This window comes from Apis dorsata, unplaced genomic scaffold (genome assembly GCF_000469605.1).
Source record: "Apis dorsata unplaced genomic scaffold, Apis dorsata 1.3 scaffold_648, whole genome shotgun sequence".
NCBI classification, from domain to species: domain Eukaryota; kingdom Metazoa; phylum Arthropoda; class Insecta; order Hymenoptera; family Apidae; genus Apis; species Apis dorsata.
Window position 1 is genome coordinate 162015 of NW_006263839.1, and position 20441 is coordinate 182455.

General features: G+C 30.9%; 1 protein-coding gene across 4 annotated transcripts in view; it reads left to right on the top strand.

Annotated features, from left to right (window-relative positions):
* LOC102677126 (zwei Ig domain protein zig-8-like) overlaps positions 1-20441 on the top strand; it is a 261742-nt gene that overhangs the window by 95133 nt on the left and 146168 nt on the right. For 2 of the 4 annotated variants that reach the window (XM_031513457.1, XM_031513456.1), the window contains exon 2: positions 13250-13418. The exons of 1 other annotated variant lie outside the window; for it this stretch is intronic. The gene's annotated coding sequence lies outside the window, so the exon portion shown is untranslated. Of the gene's footprint in view, positions 1-13249; positions 13419-17150; positions 17174-20441 lie in introns of those variants that run through there. One more of the 4 variants, XM_031513458.1, reaches the window with a different exon arrangement.

Here is a 20441-nt window from a genome sequence, read left to right on the forward strand (position 1 = left end):
AATGATAAGGTTAACAGTGTTAAAGATGTAGAGTAAATTTGAAGATATTTTTATTTTAAAAGCAAGCTTTTAGATATGACATGACTTATAACTCTTTTATGATGTAAGGAAGCGATAAATATTACGTTGCAACCCACCAGCCTAGAAAATCTGCTTTTTTTCCACACTGCAGCGTCAAGAGCTCCGGTTTATTGCGTTGCAAGATAGTGGATCCCAAGAGTGTATATGGCAAACTGCAAGCTTGTTTTCCTATTATGCACTCTTTCAAAACCGTGTCTAAAGTTTGCAAAATTTTAGAACAAAGTTTCTTCAACCTAGGTAGATAAATCGCATCTCAAAATAATAAAGAGGCTAATCTAATTACAAATTAATACTTTAACAGTATAATCTTTTATTTTGTCTTATTATTTTTCAATGCACAAATAGAAAATAATAGAATAGTAAAATTTTCTGATTTTTTTTTGAAAATCAAGTTTAATATTTCAATATGTGAATTTGAATAATAATTAAGAAATATAGAATACAATTTTTTCACAAAGATAAATTCTATAAATTTTATTTCATTTTATTTCTTCTTTCTAAGAGATGAAGCTTCGAGGGAAAAAATTTTGTTTGTTACTTTCTACTTTGTATGTCGATTAATCCCTTTTCTGATTGTACAGGATACGTGTTTAATATCAAAAGTTAATCGATTGACCATGAACACGTGAAATATTCGCTTGACCATATAAATTTTACGAGTATGCGTATCTCAAATAATTAACAATAAATCGCACACGAGCTTGTATTAGGCTTAATTGATTCGAAGTGAAAGGATGGGCATATTGCGCAACCAAATTTGCATGAATATGTTTGTATAAAGGTTCAACACAGTTACAACAAGTGGAATAATGTGAATTCACCCCCGAAATCCTGTTGTGTGTAGGCTCTACGAGTAAATTCCACGCACATTACATTCTATTATGTTTAATTATGTATAACTATATCATTGTTTGTTACAATCTCTATCACACGTATTTATTTTGCTCAATGAAAAGAGTTGGTTGCACAACAAATTGATTATCTTATTCCAAGGATTATTTATTGAGATTGAAACTCTAAAATTTTTGTTAATAGATAAATATTTGAAGAAAAGATGAAAATTCGTAAGCGAAAGTGCAATTTGTTATATCGTTATGTTCAATACTAGGGATATTCGTTCGATTATACGTGACTATAATTATTCTCCCATCTGAATTTCTGATTGTACGTTCAGATAATCGAGATTCAGGAAATCAATGTCCATATAACTGGTAATTTGGGCAATCGGTAATCGAATTATCATTTCTAGAGTATTATTATGTAATATATATTATGGATTCAATTCTGTAAGGAAGACATTTTTATTCATTGTCGATAAATGACTACGTGTATGCTGTATAATTTTGCTTAAATTTATAGAAAGTCGATTTACAAAATTGATATTACGAATCTTTCATTTACCATTATTATTAGTTTCGTTCCATTTCCCTTAGTAATTATTTCGTAAAATTATTATTACTACTAATTAACACGTTATAATTATGTCCCGCGATATATAATTTTCCCAATTGCATACTCAAATCGTGAAACTTTTCTAAACAACTAGTAATATTACAAAATTAATTGATATTACATAGATATTTATAAATTTTCGATGCCTGGACGAATTGCCTATCTACAGGCTATTTTCTAGTGGAAAAATAAATTACTAGCAATACAAAATAAGCTATAAAACTAATTTATTTTAGAATCCAAAATCGAATTTTTATTCCACGAATTTCACGACATCTTCTATATATTTTCTTCATCTCTTTTCCATTATCTCTTTTTCCATTTATCATATTTTTATCTTTTAATGAAACAACCCTCATCACATCACGTTTTATACAGTTTACATCGTTTTCGATAAACGTTATCTCTTAATATTAAAATTCACCGAATATCATGGAATATTATGAAATCCAACAGAATAATCGAGTGTCACAGACAAGGAATATTTCCACCCCTATCTGCGAAACGTTTCGCCCAATAAATAATTCTTTGGGCTGGTTGCATTCACGCGAACCCGGTTTGCTAATCAGCTGTTCATTGAATGACGATACTTGATCGATCCTCTCCGGCAGATAACAATGCCTCTTTGAAGGGATTCTGCATACGTGATAGATGCTCTTCCGAAGCTCGTGTGCACGCAACGCTTGCACAATGTTTCCAGATACATAGAACACCGATTCATTGATGCTTTCGCTTCAAACGGAGGCGTTTTGCCTACATACGTCCCCGATTGAAGATTAGGTTAGGATTAGCTGGTTTAAGTGCAGATTATACTGAAGTTTATGCTGTGTGAAGCTTGTGTGAAGCTTGTGTGAGATACTCGAATCGTCACGATCTGTAGGCTCTAACTCTTTTGAGTAGCTTATTATGAGACGAAATCAAAAAAGGTTAAAGGTTTGTGTGGCTAATGAATTGTTGATCTTCTTTGTTTCCTTTTCTAAAATATTTTCTAATATTTTAGATTTTAAAATATCGATGAAATAATGTTTAGAATATTTTAAAATAAAATATCTCATCTACAATTCTAAAATTATTTCTATTTGTAAGTTTTTTTAATTAATTATTGAAAGATTCTTTCTAATTCTTGATCAATAAGAGTATATCAACATCAATCATTTTTTTCTTCTGTCGTTTTTTCTTCTATCGTTAGTTCTAATTTTCTTCGATCAACTGCAGACATTTCGGTAGATTTCCTTCTCTCTTTTCTTTTACTTTGATTACCGATACCCCATTAAACTTTCGAGAGCGTTTCTCAGAAAGATTTGCGCGCCATTGACTTCTCTTATATTAACGTGCGTATAAAGAATGATTGTTTTCTGTTTCTGATTAAGAAACGATGGATTTCAACGTGAATATTATCTGATGTATAATTGCAAGAGATATTTTTCTTATTTATCATGGATGATTGATTTTTCGAAAACCAAAAAGTTTTATATATCAAAAAAATAGTTTTTTTATTTAAATCTTAGTTTTAGTAAATATATACAATCTTCCATGGATCTTATAATGTCCAGTCTCCAATTAATTAGGGTAAAATAACTAAATAGCAAAATAAATACAGCATTGAATAAAATTTTATATTATATTAAATGATATTTTATATCAAAAATATAAAAATATTCTATCTATAATTAATTAAAAAAATAAAATATTTTTTATCTGAATTTCTCTTTGATATATTTTAAATATATAATATCATACAAGTCCCAAAAATTCCAGAAGTCAAATGACTTAGTTTTTTATACTACTGGATATTTTTGAAGCAACTTTAACTTTTCCCTTTGCAAAAGTTTCCTTTTCTACTATGTTAACGAATTATTAACGAAGAATATCCAATCACAAAATAACGTTATCTCAAAAATCTCCAGTTAAGCTATATTAACCCGACATTTGGGACCGAAAATCAATTTCTATTAATAATAAAACTACAATAGAATTCCAACAATAGAATTCATCGAGCCATACGTTAAAGACAATTCCTCTATGCGTCAAGAATATAAAGTTCGATCAGGTTAAACTGAATTTATTTGGACCGCTTTGCCGCTAAACTGGATGAAGCATCGCCCTTCCCCGATATCCTATAAGACGAAACAAGATGATCCTAACGCAAACACCGTTATCGTAAAACATCAAATAAAACGACGTGAATGGCGACGACAGCGTTTAAGTGACGTGATGAGAACGCAAGGAAGCCAGGGGGTGGCCGCTAAGGATGAAAAATCGAAAAGGAAGGTTGAAATAAAGGGACGTAGAGAGAGTTACTTGATAAGAGAAAATGAGTGACATTCAATTACGGAAGTTACGGAACAATAAGAGGTAACGTTTCACGTTACCGATAGATCGACTATTCTATCTCGAGCATGCCGCGAAAATCGAAGAATTCGAGAAGTTGAGATCAGTTTATTTAGTGGATTAAATTTCTTGAAAGTGGAAAATGGCGAGGATATTAAGGAAGGACAATATATCATACATGTTTGTGGATACATTAGGAATTATTATTTGGATTTTCGTTCAATTCTGTTGTTATTTAAATATCAGTGCAGATATCAATAGTAATTTTACATAGTATTTGAATAAAATTCTTTTTTAGGGATTACAAAATTCTAATTTAATTCTTGATCAAACTTTTAAATAGTGATGGATCAAATTTTTATTCGATAGAGAACGTATTGATCAAATTCTTCTATGATATCTAAATGATAATTTATTAGTTTTCAAACGAAGAAAAGTGTAGATAGATTCGAAGTTCGATGGATTTATATTTATTTCGTGACAGAAGTCTTCCAGCCGATAAAAATCTTTCCGAGAATCGTATTTCTCTGATTGACAGATCTGACAGTCGGGAGGGAAGCAAATTGAAAAATAATGAGGGAGATATGACGAGTTATGCGTACGTAGAATTTCGTATAACTAACAATAAATATTCCATTCAAATATAAATTTTTTAAAACTTACTTCTCAATTCATCCACATTTATGATAATAAAATTTTCAAATTGAAAATCTTTGACTTGAAAGAATGAAAAATTAAATTAAAATAAATTACAAGTTAAAGATAGAACATGTTATAATAAAATTTGAAAATTTTTTTAAAAATCTCGTAGATACTGTGCCTGTCACATTTTGAATTCTCGCGTGGATGTGGATAAATATTGATGGATGCAAAGATTTCCTCTCGTTCAAATGGACGAATAGACCGATAGAATAGACGATACGATAATCACGGTAATGGTATTGCCAGTGGCGTTACTGTAGCCGAAAGGTCGTAGCAACGAGGAAATTTATTATGCACACGAGAGGACCGGAACTCGTGCGTACACGTCATCAGTTGGCGACTGATCCGATTCAATTAATACTACACTAATTGGTGTCTACTTGCTAATTTCATTTTCTCCACTGCTACGTATCATTTTTCTGAGAAGGAATCGCGCAATGCACGATTAGGTTATGGAACAGGAGACCTCATTTATGCCGGTGTAAAACAATATTTAATATTAAAACAAAGTCTTTAAGGATATGAAAGGAAAAGATTTAAGAGTATTAAATAATTTATATTGTGTATAATATGAGAAGAAAAGAATACAATGATTTTTTAATGTTGTTTTTTGAGAAAGTAACTGACAATTTTTTACAAAATTGAATAATTCTTGATCTATTGGATTATTTAGGAGCAGGTTATTCTAATGTAAAAATAAATATAGAGTAAAATTTTTGTTGTTTATGTGCTTGTTTTTGAGAAAATGGAAGAATAATGCAGTTGAATGTGATACAAATAATTTGAGCTTATTAATTTACTGAAAATAATAATTTTTTTAGACAATTTGCTAGTAAAAGATATCTTAAATATTGATTAAATTAATAAATATCAATTTTAATGATACAATTGAACTTATTATAATTTGTTTTAGTAAATAGATAAGTTCTATAAAATAGAAAATAATTAATTATTTATGTAATAATTAATTTATTAAAAATTTTCAAATGGTAAAACTTTCACATGGAAGCATCTTTCAATATATTTATTTGATATCTGATAACGCATCATCGACTCCAAATTGCAGCGATTGACGATTTAAAGCATGTTTCTCAAAGCGAAGCATCTAGAACATGAAATCAGCTGATGAAATATATATCCTTCAGCATAAGAACTTCAAAGAAGTTATTATATTACATTTTCAGTCAGGTGTAAAAGACGATAAGACACTTTTTTATTTTCTGTAAAAAAGCAATTTTCGAAAGTGAAAGTTTTTTTCTTCAGAGAGCTGTTTAGAAAGAAAAATTCTTGAGAAAATTTTATTATATCATTTCATGATTGAAAAATTAAATTATTAGATATTGATATCAAAATAATTTTGAATTTAGTTTTAAGAAAATTTTTTATCTTGATGGAGTATAAAGATTTATTGAATTTTTTCTAAATTCTCTGATCATGTTCTTATAGAACATTTCTTATAGAAATTTTTTTTACTAAACATTATCATATTTTATTCGAATTTATCTATTTACTTAATCGATCTTCATTCGAAAAACAAGATTAAAAATATAAAAACTATGACAAAAATAAAAAGATATAGGAAATAAATTACCTACAAGCTATATTTTAAAGTTTTGAATAAAAATAATTTATATTACAATATATTAATGTTTATCTTTCGTTGTATTCTCTTTTCTTCTCATCGACATTAAAACACAATATAATTAATTATCATAATCCAAACTTTTTATTTCCTTACATATATATTTTAATTAAAAACAAATTCTAATTTCCCTAATTTATAACTGCCAATACGATTCCTGTATCAATATCAATACAACTCAACACAAAGTTGCCAATGTTTCCCCGGCATATATACAATAACAATAGTTCCAATAACGATCCCTCGCTCTAATAGAGACAGCCATATTTTCGTGAATTAATACCAGTCCACGAACCGGATACGGCCTGTTTGTATTGTGGACGAAACAGGCCACAAACGTTGTCGAGATAACCGCACGATGGGAAACAAGTCTAACCCACAAATCATCGTATTATCCGGCTTAGAAGCAAACGAAAAGCTAGGATCCTAGAATGGGAAAGATGGAACGGTGTGCAAGGGAATCTCTGCGGCTTTAGAAAAAGATAAGTCCTAGCTTTTCGCGTAATCTGGGAAACGATAGTTCGTAATATCTGAGACGATATCTGGCCAGGGCCAGATATGTGAAATTAGCTGATTGTATTGGTCCCTAGGATTCCTAGCAATAAGATTAATAAATGAATAAAAATATACGATAATCTCGTTTTGGACGATAGTTTCTTTCGAATTGCAAGAAGTTATTTATATCTTGTCCAATTAGCAGAAGACCAATGTATTATATGTTTTGGATATTAAAATAACAACATATTTATCTCAGAGTTGTTTGAGAATTACGCCAATTAATTAACTCTGATAATTCGAAATAATATTTTTGATAATATTATTTCACAAGTATCCTCAATTCTGATGGACCAAACAATATTACCAAAGTATAATTTGTATTATGTCGTAGTTGCCATTTCCGTTTGATAACTTTCGAAATTAGTTTCGTTGAATTTGAAACAAAGAAGTTTATTCGTTATTTGAACTGTTAATACTTCAAATAACCATTTCTTACTTTAAATAATATTTCTCCCAAATGTATTTCAATTTTTCCATTCATTAAAAAAAAAAAAAAGAAATGAAGCAACACATCTAATTGTTACACAGCGGATCACAAAAGAAAAGAATTCATATTTTGAGGAATAGATATTCCTTTCAGGAAAACTCATAGCCCGAGCTCTTTTCACGAATGCGTAAATTCTTCCAGATCGTTACGCATACTTTCTCGCAAACTTAAACCTCGAAGCTTGCTCCAGTTGTCCATAACCACGCAGTGTTACGTACGCTTGGACGTGAGTTTGGCACGTGGCCAAATCGTTTCGACGTTGCTTTCCACTATCGTGGCGATATTTCAATCCCCGGCATACTTAGTCCATGGAATCGAGGTAACTAGATAGAGGAAGGTAGACGAAGATGGAGACCGGAAGAGCGTGGAAGATGGCCTTGTATCCTCCTCCGTACATGCGAAAAGTAGCAAGGGAAAAAGATAGAGGGATGATCTTATAAAAAGAAACGAGCGGAGTAAGAATTTTGGCAAATGTCGAAAATCACAATTTTAAGGAAACGAAATTTTCCATTGCTTTTTCCAAACAGGATTTCGCCTCTACGTTTATTGACGCGTATTATTATTTATTATGGATGAAATATTTTATTTATAGAGAATTTAATAAAGATTCGTAGAATAAATATCTCAGAATTGCGTTAAAATAACGTAACGCAAGTAAGTAAAGGTATACAGTTGTTGTTAAATAAATAGTTTAGATAATTATCGATTCAATCTCGCGGATAATATTTCTCTTTTGATATCAAAAGCTAGTGAGCATGTTGCTTCAATGGATGATAGACTGGAGGAGATTAAACATTGTTTCGAAGGGATTTGCTAGTAATTCTACACATAATGTATTATTGTGTTTTCTATTCAGTGGATAGTGTAACATTATGTTTCCTGTGTCAGTAGATTATTACGTTGTGCACAGCAAGGATATTACAGTGGTAAGAGATATATTAGTTCATCGTTGAGTACATTTTGATGTTTAAATGTTGAATAAATTGGAAACAACGTAACGCAATATAACGGAAAAAATATAAATAAAGAGTTTCTCTTTCAGAAAAATAATAAGAAAGAGAAATATCTTTGAATACATATAATATTTTTTGTTATTTAGAGACAAAAAAGGTAATTTCATTAAATATTTCAACGTTAGATACAAAAATTACCTGAGAAGGCAACATAAATTTTCTCTAAGTGAAAACAGAATGTAATAGTTGCACTGCAGATGGCAAATACATATTTTATTACATTTATAGAGATCGTGAAGATTCGTAGAGTTGTTAAAAAATGCTTGCTAAGTTTTTAAAATCGAATTTGAAGTCCTCTTTTGAAGTCCTCTTAAAAGCTCTCGTACATAAGAACCTGTTCACAAAAGGAATACTCACTCGTCCTTTTAACTTGACTGAAATTAAATTAAGCGTGTCATATGTAACGTTTGTATCTTCCATGGAAGGAAGATTTCTGGGGAAAAATTTTTTAAAATTTTACATCTAATTAAACAGATGTCAAGGATCGAAATAATTTCTTATACAAAATAAAAAAAAAAACAAAAAATACAGATTAAATAAATCTTTTAAATATTTTCTTCTATAGTATTTTTCATACAAGAGCTCTTCAGTAATTTCATTTCATTTAAATTAAGTTACATGATTAGTTGAAATTTATGCTAAACGTTATTTCCATTTGGGCGAGATCCAGTATTAATTGGTGCTTTATAATCTTTATTGATAATATTAAATTCTCAACTGATGTAGCGCATTTGTGTCACATATGGGAGAATTGATTTGACATTAATAATATAATATATATTTAATAATAATAAATATATAACAGTGAATCTATTACAATTAATAAATATTAACGGTGAATAATATTAATAGAGAATTTATTACGATTAATAAATACACAATAGTGAGTTTATTATAGCGAAATACATGCCACATTATTAATGTCAAGTCAATTCGAACATACAACCTTGCTTCAAACACAAATCTGCTACATCGAGAAATTAATATTACTAATGAAGATTATAAATTACCATTAATATCAAATATTATCTCCATGCAAATGGAATCAAATACAATCAAACACATATAATATAACATAGAACATAGAATAAATAAATTAATAGCCAAATTAATTTTAAAAAAATTTTGAACAAATACAGAATTACACTCTTCAGAATAACTACTATTAAAGATAATTATTTTAATAATAATAACGAAATTTTTCCCCTTTTCAAAAACCACAAATTTAATCAATATAATTCTAATCTTATTTAATCCTGTGCAAACAAAATGACAAAAAAAAAAAAAGAAAGAAAGAAAAGAAAAAAAAAACGAAATAGGCCCACTTCAATTTTATTCCATCGTTTAAAGAACTGTGGATCCAACTTAAATTACTACTACCTCTGTCCAATTCACCAAAATCCCAGGAACATCGAAAATTTTCAACAACAGACGAGACAATTCCAAGCTTACATCCCCTCCCCTCCCCATTCGAAGCCCGGCAACTGTACTGGAAACCAGCCGAAACCGAGAATAATTTCATTTCCATAAGTTCATCCCTTCAAAAACGTATCCACGAAGCGGCCGTCAAAGAGCAGACATGGCTTCAGGCTCTGACGCCTCACGATAAATTCTCGTGCAAATTGTGCTCGCAATTTGCGTAGTAGTCTCCTTGCGCGTTACATAATTTCAAGTTGCACCCCGTTCGAGCGCAAATGCGTTGCGGTTAGTGCAGAGGGGGCGTAATTTACGTTTTACCTAAATACATCGAAAAGGTGAATTCGACAGCGTCCACCGTTTGGAATATTCTTGGTCGGTCACGCGACTCAGATAGGCCATTAATGGTAAACTGGCCCTCGAGGCAAATTGCTGGCAAATGATTACAGACCAGAGCCACCCTCGAATTGCCTCTGTGGAGGCTGGTCGAAGACGCGCTTCTCCTGCAGAGACGTGCTCCTTCGTGTGACAGATTGCGTGGGAATCGATGATAATTAGCACCTTTCCGGGCATCGATGTGAACATATGGTGGAAATGGGGTTCGACAATCTGGTGGTGGAATGGTCGATATGGAATTTGGGGTTAGGGATTGGTATTGGAGGGCCAGATGTGGAGTTATTTTGGGTTGAGGGGAAAGTGGGGTTCGTGGAAAGATGAGAGGGTGAAGGCTATGTTGAACTTTGAAGGGGAAGAAATTGGGGGAATTGTGAGAAAGATAATCCTAGAATTTCAATGAAATCTGTGAATGATTTTTAAATTGTGAAAATGATATGATATGAATAGAAATTAATTCGATTAGGGATGATTGGTTTAACCAGATTTATTATTATATATCGAGTAATTATTTTTTTAATATATATGGAAAGATAGAGGCTTTCTTTTGATTGTTATAACGAGAAAAAAAATTTAAGAAACGCAAAAAAGTATTTACAAAATTTTACTTTTATTCGTAACAATAGTTACCTATCAACAAGATTTCACGTTTCTCGTGCGGGATTTAAAAAAAATATAAAAAAAAAATAGAAAAATAAAAAGAGGTCGAAATTTCCAAATCAACAATTTTGAGTTCAGAACTATTCGCTGTCAACGTGATGTGAAAACTAGACGTCAAAAACGACTATGATTCGATCATTTTTGATATATAGGTTGTCGTGGATTTTTGAAAACTCAGAAGAGGAGGGAATATTCAACCATAGTTTGTCAACAATTCATTTTATATGATATTATTTTTTAGGTTTATTCGCTTTTGATAAAAATTTTATTTTCCGGTATGTAAACGTCACTTACGTTGTAAAATATTTATGTAACAAATTGTTTCCGATAAATTGAAAACTGAAAAATTGTTTTCCATGATTCCTTCTTTTATCAATATCTGTCTAATTTAAATGTTGGATATAAAACATATCATAATAAAATAATAAAATTGAACGAGATATTGAACAAGATAATATGACACTTCAAAAATATATTCAGAAATATAATTATGCAATTTAAAAAAGCACACAGAGATCCTGTAACATTTGATTAAATTATCAATTAGATTATATTGAAATTTGTATTCCGATTATATAACGCACATAATTACATTCCTATTCTACCTTCTAGCCTCCATAATTATCCTGCTTGAGCGTAATGCAAATCATGTTATGATGCACATAGGTTTATTTGGACTAATATGAAATAGAGATCATAAATTCAATATTCCGTATCCATTATTGTTATCATTATTAGAATGATTGATGAATATTGGATTCTTGAAAATAGAATCTCAAATCGTCGAATTGAAATTATTTTAAAAAAAAATTATTTCACGAAATAACATCGCATTTCAATATACGAAAATGGATATGGTAAATTAAATCTTCGATTTTTCAATATCGTAAAAGACGATCGTAACGCAATTTTATAGTAAATAGGAACGAAATGGGATCAAAAGGTAGAAAGAAACGCGGATCCAAGAATTTCGCATCAACCGCGAAACGGTAACTGCACTTGGACCTCGGCCAATGTTGTGTCAGAGGCAAGGGATGAAAATTGCAAAATCCGCGTTATTTTTCCATATAGATGTTCAATAATCAAAAAATCTTATCTGAATAATTCCAAACAGCGTTTTAACTTCCATTTTTCATTTTGCAGTTATTCATTTTTCTCTTTTTTCGGAGATATTTATGCATAGCACAGAATTGCAATAAAATTTTAATTTAAAACTTATTATATTTATTATAGTAATTATTCGTGAACGAAAAAATTAAAATTATCAATCAATTTTACGCAATTTAATTCTCACATAATAAACTCCATTTATAATTGAAACTACAATTTTTAAAGTATACCTATGCCTTTAAACGAATACATTTTTCTTTCATTCATAAGAAAAATTTTTCACGATTCAATAAATCAAATGAAATCGAGAAAAAATCTCATCCGGGCTGCTATTGCGCTTTAATTAAAAAAATTAAATAATAAATATATTTGTTTTTATTAAATCACAGATTCTAAATTTTACTGTATCATATTTTACAAAAGAACATGCTTCTATCATAAATAAGTAATTAAAAAAATGAATTTTTATCTTGCCTTTAAAGAAATTTATTTTCTTAAATTGATGCATTTTTATTTTTCGATTTTTCGCCATAACTTCAAGCGCCTAAAGCACATCTTCTCTAACACCATGAACGATATCCTAAGCAATCAACGATTTGACACAGTTTCGCGCGTCTAACGATTCGAAATTCTGTCTGTCGTAAGGAACGATGGCCGACCAAGTTTCCTGTGAAATCATTCGACATGAATTATGAAAGTTATCCCGAGAAGTCGCGTTTACACAAACGTTTCACGAGAAGTCGGTATCGCGTCACGTATCCTTGGCTGAAAGTGATCTTTCCTCCATTGTTCAAAGCTAGGCGGAAAGATTTATACAGCTTGGTTCCAGGTGTGCGGGTTCTTGCTCTTGTTATCAACAGAAATTAGTTATACGTGTAATTATTTGATAGCATTTTGGCAAACAATACACGACTCCGCTCGTAAATTTGCCTCGAGGTTGTTTGTTTGAACGATGTGTTTAATTGTTATAAATTTATACACGTAAATTGTTCTTTGCATATGATAAAATTTGTAACGGTATAATGTTTTGCTGCGAATATTTTTGACAAATGAAAAAAATATATGAATTCCTAAATTTAATTAGTTATGGAAAAATTTCGGAATTCAATATCTCTAGAACAAAATAATGACTCGTATCTTATTTCAATTCGACGTCAAAAGATGTTCAGTTTCTGGATATGTATATGTGTATAATTGGAAAATTCTATTTCATTTAATATTTAAAAGACACATGGACGATTAAAATATTTTATCTATATAATATTAAAAAATATTAAAAAAGAAATAGTTTTATATTGATAAATAAACGATGAAGACGAAAATATTTTTCCAATCCGTTATATAAATATCACTGCACCGTTTCTTAAAAATAATCCAATAGCTATACATTGTTTTCACACTTAGGTCACCGCACGAGGAAAAGACAAAGGAGAAAGAATTCCGATATGGACGATCTGAAATCCCTCAACAATTCGAGCCAACCCCTGTGAAGGAAGGCAGGAAATAAATGGATACGGGTGAAGGGAAGATGAAGCGTGAAGAAGCAAGCAAGAAAGAAAGCCAATAGAATCAGGTTCGTCAAACTCAGAATCCCGCTCGAAACTTCGTTCCTTCCGTTCACGATGACACTTCCGTAAAGGCGTTTCCTTCCCCTTGCCACGAGCAACTCTCCTTGCTGTTTCAATAGATCCTTTCTTCGAAATGGACTCCTCTATCTTTCTCACTTATCCACCGTTTTATCTCTTAAGCTTTATTCGATCGTTGGATGAAGGGAGAAAGATCGAAAAGGAAAGCGCGAAAAGGGAGAGAAATGCAAAAAAAAAGAAAAGAAAAAAAGAAAATGCTATCGCTTTTCGTGGAAAAATGAAAAAGTTGAAGGAAATAGATGCGGTCCAATTTGTGCCCGCCAATTTCTATTGATTGATCGAGTTCGATTATATTCGTCCAACAATCCTTCTTTTCATTCTCTGCTCTTCTTTACATCTCGATCGTTGCCTCCTCCAACTTTTTTCTCTTGTTTGCTTGAACTTCTCGAAACATTCTTTTTTCGAATTTGGATTTATAATTTTGAAAATTAGATAGCTTTGAAGAGGTCACGAATATATCAACACTGAGGAAACATAGATGGCAGAAGAAGTAGTTTTATGAAGAGGGGTTAGATTATTTTTAGCTTCGAAATCGTGGATACGTTCTTCCCCGCCGGATGTTACATTATCGACGGCGGATTTGAATTTGAGATGCGCGATTTAAAGACACGCGACCGTGTTGCGTATACTCTGACCCAGTTTCCAATGATGATAGGTTGAAAAGAGCAAATGTGTATTAATTTGACTGTGCTACGCTCTTTTGATGAGTCAGAGATAAAATCAGAAATGAAAGATAAATGGGGAGGTGTGTGTTCGAGAATATACTACTCGTTTAATATCAGGATGGAATTTTGTTTGGACAGAAATCCAAATTTTTAGTTAAATGGATCGTTAATTTCGTCGAAAGAAACGTACACGTGTATATTTCAAAAATTATATATATATAATTATAAAGAGAAATAATGAATTCAGAATTTCTTTATCTTCTGACGAATAACTTTTTTGAAACGATGTATTCCTCCGGATCGATAATATAACTGATATACACGATTTATACGCGTTATGATTCAACGAATTGATAATTTTAATTATGTTTTCCAAATTTTCTAATTGTTTAAAATATTAAGAGGAACGGGGATATTATCGTGATGATTTTTAAGAAAAGGAAATAGAGTTGTAATGTACCGATGAAGGTACTGTACAATTAAATAAAGAGTTCGAGCCATATCGCCATTGTTCGAGAAGCACAATGGGATGTTTATTCAACAACTTACAATGCAAGAACATTCTGGCCTATGGAAAGTTCTACGGGAGAAACATTTTCATTAAAGATAAGAAAACAAAGGTAAAAGGAGCGATACATTATGTTTTCACGTTGTCCAAAATAACACAGTTATTTCGCGCGCGAAACGTATGAACCCGTGTTATTCCGTGATGAATAATGATTACAATAGGAGAGTAGTATTCGTGTCTGATTACAGTGACACTACTCGTCCAAACAATTTCATGCTCGTTTAAAATATTACAAATATTTAATCGTGGTGCATTATGCGGAATGAAATTGCTTTACGAGGTGACAAATTAAATCTTCGAACAATTTTAGTTTGTATAAATTAATAATGGAATTATAGAAAAAAAAATAATAATAATTCAATTTAATTTAAAATTTTATTTTTGAAAAATGATATTCGAGCAGAGGGTATATGTAATATCAATCTTATAAATTTTAGAAATATTTTTAGAGATTATTTTTAGAGTATTTTTATTGTGATTTAATTATTAAATTTTAATCAATAATTTTCTGGATAATGAATCAATTATACATAATGAATGTCGTAATATTTATTAACAAGAGTATGTGTTTAATATTCGTGATGTGCCAATATTTCTTAGTATTATTATAATTAATATTAATATTAATTAATAATTATTTTATTATTATTAATATTGGTATATTCGAACGTAATCTCAAAAATTAATAATTAAATAGATGACATTATTTAATCAAAGTATATAAGTTACATTAATTATTAATATAGTAGAGATTATATTGTTGTAAATCTGCTCTGCATGAATTGGAGATTGGAAAAAACAATAATTATTGAATTTATAACGAAACAATTTATTCTCTCGTTGATTGCTCGCTTTTCGAATTTCATTTTCCTTATTAAAGATTCTCTAAATATCCATTTATGATATAAAAAATTTTCAAGATTTTTAATATTATTTATAATAATTAATTAAAACGACAAGACGGAAACAAAATAAAAAAAATTGCAATTAACGGAATTGAACGAGAAACTTATATTTCTGAGGGAATTAAAAGAGCAGCGGATCCTTCAGAATTCATCGTCAGAAACTATTCCAGAAATAGATTGAAGATTTTACGACGACATGCAAAGCTCTCATCCAAACGCAGCCAATACCCCGGTTGAACGAAGTTCATTAAAGCTCCTTAAAGCATCATCAAGACGGTGTTCATCCATTGGAATCGATTAAGAGACTTCGTGTCTTAAATTTTTCTGCGAGCACTTTTTTATAGGAAAAGGTTGCTAAAAAAAAAATAAGAGGAAATACCTGACCTGGAAGGTTACTCGATTTTTTTCGTGTATAGGGGATGTCGTATTTCTCCCGGTTCGTGTAAAATAAAAAAAAGAAAAAAAAAAGAAAGAAACCAGAGCCAGTTGTCGTGTAGTCATTGTTGTCCCGGTTTCGTTCTCTATTACGAGAGTGCAGCGAAATTCTGACGTGTATTCGTGGCCAGAACTTCGAGAAAGCGAAGTTGGTCTCGCGCTTTTCGTTTTGAAAAAAGTTTCGAGAAAACCTTTCGAGGAAATATGTGCTACAGCCGGTCGTACTTCTAATGAGGTATTTACGAAAGAAGACTTTGGAAACATAAGAGTATGTTTCGAATTTTTATTCAGTTAAAATTCGCTAAATCATTCCTAAAAACTTCTTTTTTTTTCAAGTTGTCGTAATTACTATATTATCATACAAAAATTATTATTTATTATACAGGTAATACCTTTCTTATCTACTGTAAATTTATTACTTATTATTAACATATCTATTTCATCAGTTCATAGCTTTTTAATCTACATATTGTATACTTCTTTCGACAATAATACTTATTCTAATAATAGACTTTATAATTACTTTTTTATTAATCTTTTTAAAAATATTAAATAATCATCTTTCCACGATTTGAACGCGAAAAATCGCATCACATCTGAGAATTCGGTCATAACCTAGAAAGACTCCAGCGCTCCAAGCGGAAGCGTCTGGAAGCTCGTGCACATTGTAGCCACAATGGCGGCCAGTTCAATTACAAAAAGCGTTTACGTCGTCGCGTGGTTAAGCCAACGTTGATCACGGTGACGAGCGTTGATTTAGATTTCGGGCCACGATATTGCACCAAGTTGCGGAACAACTGGCACCGCACCGGCAGGAAGCAACGTTCGGACTAGGTTCACCGCACGCCACGCTATCCGTGCTACATTCTGACGTAACGTATTGCTCTCGAGATACAATCAGTGGCGGCATTTGACACACTCCCGTGTTCCAAACGCGCAGATTGCCGTGCGAATCGAAAGCGATCGAGGCTCATCGTGACTCGGCTAAGATATTTCGATTTGGTTCTTCGATAGGACGGATTTTGCTTCGATAGGATGGATCGTTTGTTTCGAGATTCCATTCTCTCTGAATTTGTTTCAATCCTATTCATCGATTCATCGAATTGAAGGTAATCCTTTATTGGTCTAATAATTTGCTAATCTATACACTCTAATAAATCCTCTATTCGTAGGCATTAGTTTGTTCATAGAATATTTATAGATATTTTATATACTTGATATATCTATAAATAAATAATATGGTTCATTTATTATATGGTTGATGGTCGTAAATGGTAGGAAAAGTGCGAAAAGTGACACATATACGTTTTATTTGATTAAAATTCTTAGAGCTCTTCAAGCTTATAATTTTAATATAATTAATAATTTATTTTCATGATGCACGTATTATATGTTCTTTAAGCTTGAAGCTTCTTTCCATTGCACTTTTACCGCATCTTGACTCGACTATATAAACATTAATTCCAAAATTTATGATAAGATCGATATTGTCGAGGTATTGAAAGATGATTATAAAAAAATGTTTTAACGAATCCAAATTTTATAGATATATATATCTCTAATATCACACACCATTTATTAAAAATGTCTTGGAATGCAAAAAGTTAGAATTTAAAAAAAAGAAAGAATGAAAATCTATACGATATTAAGATAGAATTTCCTAAAGCGGATTGGAGAGAGAGAAGAGCTGTAGAAAAGTATTAAGGCTCGAATGTTAATCACCGGTGTCGCTTCCTTCGTCACTTATTCAAGGCCTTAATATCGCGCCGTTGAACGTTTCGCGTGATTTACGCCGGCAGTTTCAAGCGGTGAGAATCTTACTCCGATTACAGTTCTCATTCCGTTCGGATTACATTTCTGAATATTTCATACAATTTACGCGGTGGCGGGAAATTGTGGTTGAAGAATCGTAGTAATAACTGTGTGAACAGTTGTTTCAACTTGCCTCGTCGTTTAATATTTAATTCGTCTTGTCACATTTTGGGGGAAATATCTCCCCTTCCGTCGCATGCATGCTTCACACGCACATATGAATATTATTTCACCTTCTAAATGGAATAGTTTCTTAGAATCCTATGTGACAGACCGCAAACTATTCTATTCTACTAATGAAATTATTCTGGATAATTTTTTAGTAGTTTTTCCCTCTTAGATCTTTCTCATATTTGATGAAGCTGTTTCTGAATAAATAATGAAATCTCGAACAAAAATTATTACGAAGCAATTTTAATGAGATGAAACGAATCATTGAAGATTTATTTTATCGGAAAATAAGAAGGAAAAAAAAAATTAAATCAATAGTTTCATTAAATAGATAAAAATAGTATAGACTAATCAAATAAGTGGAAAGGTCAATCTTGATAAGGCAAATAAAACAAGCCAATTGTTTCTTGAGTAGTATCGATTACAGATTACAGTGAGCAGAGAAGTGGAATATGTCAGTCTCTGTCAGGCAAGTGGTATAGGCAAGCTTCGATCAAAGACATAGTGATTTCATGCATTGATATATTTGAACAATTTTTAGAAAACGGTAAAAATATTTTTGATTAAATTTTTTACGAGTAATAAAATTCCTACTCGTAGAAACTATCGGAACGTGATCGATTTTCTGATATAATTCTAAAAAAGAATATAAAATAAATAAATTTAAAATTTTATGCATTTTATGATGCAAGCCAAATCATATATTTAGTATATTAATATTTATGGTATATTTCATTAAGCATATATATCACTAAAGTATAACTTTTCATAATGCGTTAAATATTATTTTTTAACACGCAAGCGATTATCGTAAAAGCAATTTTTTCTGCGCTCGATGTCTCTCGTAAAGTTGAATTATTTATAGATTGAATATAATATATAAATCCCAATCACGATTAACAGTATATAGACGATAGCTTTGACGATTATTAATTAACGAGTAAATTGAATTACAGATTGAACGAAAATTTATCGATAATAATTTTGAACAATTGATTGAATCCTGAAAAATAATGAATAAACAATGAACTTCGAGAAATATCGTTTTGCAAATCGATTGTTTTAAATTAATATAAAAATTGAAATGCCTCTTGCTACTGAATTAAAATTATTAAATTCAAAAAATACGACTAAATTCGAATTACCAATAATTCGAATACTAAGAGTTTGATTAATTAGATTAATTGATATTGATTCAGGGGGAAAAATTACTGAAAATATATTTTACAAGAATCGTAAATTATCAATAATTATCAATAGGAATGAAATAATTTGACACATCCAGAAATGGCTAGTTGACACTTAATTATACATAGCATAAAGCTGAACTGCACGATATGCTAATCAGAAATCTATTTTAATATTTCATAAAATTGATAAGTATCTAATGAATAATGACGAACATCCACCACTAATAATCCATGGAATAAGTGATAACTAATAGAGGTTAAATGTTTCAGAGATAGTAATAAATTCATTGCTCTCCATATAGATTTCTCTACCTATTTAATAATAATTCGTACAATCAAGAACCATTTACCACTTATAAAATAACGTTATATATACAATATAGAATTATTTACTTAATTTGCATCTTAATCTCTCATCTATTATTTTTTAATATATCAAGAAACAATATTAATAAAACTATAATTTAATCATCACTCAGATTAAATTTTCATTTTATCATTTTTAGATGCCGCCCCAATTTTCCTCAGCTACAGAATTTTGTTCCTTCTTTGTTCCCTAATATCTCTTTTCATATTATTTCCTTAAAAAGAATTTCACTTCTGTATTATTCAAATTTCCCTTTAATCGAGGAGCATTATATTTGTGAACGATACAAACCTATCTAAAACCTCTAGCTTCTCCACTAACTCCAAATATCCAAATAATTTTTAATCCCATTCTCGCTCGATATCGGTATCGATCGGGTCAGAAAAATTTGCAAAAAAAGAAAAATCCCATGGAATCTCTACTAATTCCAAATATCCAAATTTTTTCATCCCATTCTCGGTCAATATCCGCATCGATCGGGTCGGAAAAATTTCGAAAAAAAGATCCCGTGGAATCCTCATCGCGTGAGAAGGGGTGAGGCTGAAACCGCGCGAAACGCCGCGAAATCCGTGCAACGATTAAGCTGAAAGCACGCGCATTCCCAGATAAATTTTCCGGCATTAAAGGGTAAATTAAGTTAAACGCTGCAGAATTAATTGCTCGCGCGAGGTCTTCTCGTCACCCTCTTCCCCTAAAATATTTCTGCGCCGTTCTAAGCGGCCGATAATTCGACCGACACGTGTATGCACTTTGGCGAAAAACTACGTGGGCCGCATGCGATGCCGCCATGGCAAAAAAAAAGAACGTCGATTGCGATAGCGCGACCCCCTTTTTTTT